Genomic DNA, 3,678 nt, shown 5'->3' on the forward strand with positions numbered 1-3,678 from the left:
AGGAGCCCGGTCAGGGTATGAACACATAGTAAGATAATTCTTTGGATCCGGGTTCACACTTTGATCATGGTTCTTGGTAATCCATGCATTGGCATAGAACTCTTGAACCATTAAGATTCCGACTTGTTGAATGGGGTTGGTAAGAACTTCCCAACCTCTTCTTCGGATCTCGTGTCGGATCTCCGGATATTCACCCCTTTTGAGTGAAAAAGGGACTCGGGGATCACCTTCTTCAAGGCCACAACTTCATAGAAGTGATCTTGATGCACCCTTGAGATGAATCTTTCCATCTCCCATGACTCGGAGGTGGAAGCTTTTGCCTTCCCTTTCCTCTTTCTAGTGGTTTCTCCGGCCTTGGATGCCATAAATGGTTATGGAAAAACAAAAAGCAATGCTTTTACCACACCAAACTTAAAAGGTTTGCTCGTCCTCGAGCAAAAGAAGAAAGAAGAGAGTAGAAGAAGAAGAAATGAGGAAGAAGGGAATGGCTTTGTGTTCGGCCAAAAGGGGGAGAAGTGGTGTGTATGTTGTGTGAAAATGAAGGAGTGAAGGACGGTTTATATAGGAGTGGGGGAAGGGTAGGGTTCGGTCAAGTGAGGGTGGGTTTGGGTGGGAAAGTGGTTTGAATTTGAATGGTGAGGTAGGTGGGGTTTTATGAAGGATGGATGTGAGTGGTGAAGAGAAAGAAGGGATTTGATAGGTGAAGGGTTTTTGGGGAAGAGGTGTTGAGGTGATTGGTGAATGAGTGAAGAAGAGAGAGAGTGGTGGGGTAGGTGGGGATCCTGTGGGGTCCACAGATCCTGAGGTGTCAAGGAAAAGTCATCCCTACACCAAATGGCAAGCAAAATCTCGTTTTGTGCCAATTCTGGCGTTAAACGCCGGGCTGGTGCCCATTTCTGGCGTTTAACGCCAGCTTCTTGCCCTTTTCTGGCGTTTAACGCCAGTCTGGTGCCCCTTTATGGCGTTAAACGCCCAGAATGGTGCCAGACTGGGCGTTAAACGCCCAACAGCTAGCCTCACTGGCGTTTAAACGCCAGTGGGTCCTTCCTCCAGGGTGTGCTGTTTTTCTTTCTGTTTTTCATTCTGTTTTTGCTTTTTTCATTGATTTTGTGACTTCTTATGATCATCAACCTACAAAAAATATAAAATAACAAAAGAAAATAGTTAATTATAACATTGGGTTGCCTCCCAACAAGCGCTTCTTTAATGTCAGTAGCTTGACGGAGGACTCTCATGGAGCCTCAGAAATGCTCAGAGCTATGTTGGAACCTCCCAACACCAAACTTAGAGTTTGAATGTGGGGGTTCAACACCAAACTTAGAAGTTGGTTGTGGCCTCCCAACACCAAACTTAGAGTTTGACTGTAGGGGCTCTGTTTGGCTCTGTTTTGAGAGAAGCTCTTCATGCTTCCTCTCCATGATGACAGAGGGATATCCTTGAGCCTTAAACACCAAGGATTCTTCATTCACTTGAATGATCAACTCTCCTCTATCAACATCAATCACAGCCCTTGCTGTGGCTAGGAAGGGTCTGCCAAGGATGATGGATTCATCCATGCACTTCCCAGTCTCTAGGACTATGAAATCAGTAGGGATGTAATGGTCTTCAACTTTAACCAGAACATTCTCTACAAGTCCATAGGCTTGTTTTCTTGAATTGTCTGCCATCTCTAGTGAGATTTTTGCAGCTTGCACCTCAGAGATCCCTAACTTCTCCATTACAGAGAGAGGCATGAGGTTTACACTTGACCCTAAGTCACACAAGGCCTTCTTGAAGGTCATGGTGCCTATGGTACAAGGTATTGAAAACTTCCCAGGATCCTGTCTCTTTTGAGGCAGTTTCTGCCTAGACAAGTCATCCAGTTCTTTGGTGAGCAAAGGGGATTCATCCTCCCAAGTTTCATTTCCAAATAACCTGTCATTTAGCTTCATGATAGCTCCAAGGTATTTAGCAACTTGCTCTTCAGTGACATACTCATCCTTTTCAGAGGAAGAATACTCATCAGAGCTCATGAATGGCAGAAGTAAGTCCAATGGAATCTCTATGGTCTCATTTTGAGCCTCAGATTCCCATGGTTCCTCGTTGGGGAACTCAGTGGAGGCCAGTGGACGTCCATTGAGGTCTTCCTCAGTGGCGTTCACTGCCTCTCCTTCCTCCCAAAATTTGGCCATGTTGATGGCCTTGTACTCTCCTTTTGGATTTTCTTCTGTGTTGCTTGGAAGAGTAATTTTCTTGCTCAGCTGACCCACTTGTGCCTCCAAGTTTCTAATGGAGGACCTTGTTTCAGTCATGAAACTTTGAGTGGTTTTGATTAGATCAGAGACCATGGTTGCTAAGTCAGAGTTATTCTGCTTAGAACTCTCTGTCTGTTGCTGAGAAGATGATGGAAAAGGCTTGCTATTGCTAAACCTGTTTCTTCCACCATTATTGTTGTTGAAACCTTGTTGAGGTCTCTTTCATGAGAAATTTGGATGATTTCTCCATGAAGGATTATAGGTGTTTCCATAGGGTTCTCCCATGTAATTCACCTCTTCCATTGAAGGGTTCTCAGGATCATAAGCTTCTTCCTCAGATGAAGCTTCCTTAGTACTGCTTGGTGCATTTTGCATTCCAGACAGACTTTGAGAAATCATATTGACTTGTTGGGTCAATATTTTGTTCTGAGCCGATATGGCATTCAGAGTGTCAATCTCAAGAACTCCTTTCTTCTGACTAGTCCAATTGTTCACAGGATTTCTTTCAGAAGTGTACATGAATTGGTTATTTGCAACCATTTCAATCAGCTCTTGAGCTTCTGTAGGCGTCTTCTTCAGATGAAGAGATCCTCCAGCAGAGCTATCCAAAGACATCTTGGACAGTTCAGAGAGACCATCATAGAAAATACTTATGATGCTCCATTCAGAAAGCATATCAGAAGGACACTTTCTGATTAATTGTTTGTATCTTTCCCAAGCTTCATAGAGGGATTCTCCTTCCTTCTGTCTGAAGGTTTGGACTTCCACTCTAAGCTTACTCAATTTTTGAGGTGGAAAGAACTTTGCCAAGAAGGCATTGACTAGCTTTTCCCAAGAGTCCAGGCTTTCTTTAGGTTGTGAGTCCAACCATGTTCTAGCTCTGTCTCTTACAGCAAAAGGGAATAGCATAAGTCTGTAGACCTCAGGGTCAACCCCATTAGTCTTGACAGTGTCACAGATTTGCAAGAACTCAGCTAAAAACTGATGAGGATCTTCCAATGGAAGTCCATGGAACTTGCAATTCTGTTGCATTAGAGAAACTAATTGAGGCTTAAGCTCAAAGTTGTTTGCTCCAATGGCAGGGATAGAGATGCTTCTCCCATAAAAGTCGGGAGTAGGTGCAGTAAAGTCACCCGGCACCTTCCTTGCATTATTGGCATTGTTTTTGTTTTCGGCTGCCATAGGTTCTTCTTCTTTGAAGAATTCGGTTAGGTCCTCTACAGAGAGTTGTGCCTTAGCTTCTCTTAGCTTTCTCTTCAAGGTCCTTTCAGGTTCAGGATCAGCCTCAACAAGAATGCTTTTGTCCTTGCTCCTGCTCATAAGAAAGAGAAGGGAACAAGAAAATGTGGAATCCTCTATGTCATAGTATAGAGATTCCTTTAGGTGTCAGTAGAAAATTCGAACTTATCAAAGGAGATGGAGTTCGAATTTTGCATCAAGGAAT

The 3,678-nt window shown here is 43.7% G+C and overlaps 1 non-coding gene across 1 annotated transcript; it reads left to right on the top strand.

Annotated features, from left to right (window-relative positions):
- Window positions 1-2,903: 2,903 nt before the first annotated feature.
- On the top strand, window positions 2,904-3,011 carry LOC112799348 (small nucleolar RNA R71). The gene has a single exon (XR_003200922.1). It is a non-coding gene; the product is annotated as a small nucleolar RNA R71 (small nucleolar RNA).
- Window positions 3,012-3,678: the final 667 nt, after the last annotated feature.

This window comes from Arachis hypogaea, chromosome 4 (assembly GCF_003086295.3).
Source record: "Arachis hypogaea cultivar Tifrunner chromosome 4, arahy.Tifrunner.gnm2.J5K5, whole genome shotgun sequence".
Taxonomy (NCBI): Eukaryota; Viridiplantae; Streptophyta; class Magnoliopsida; order Fabales; family Fabaceae; genus Arachis; species Arachis hypogaea.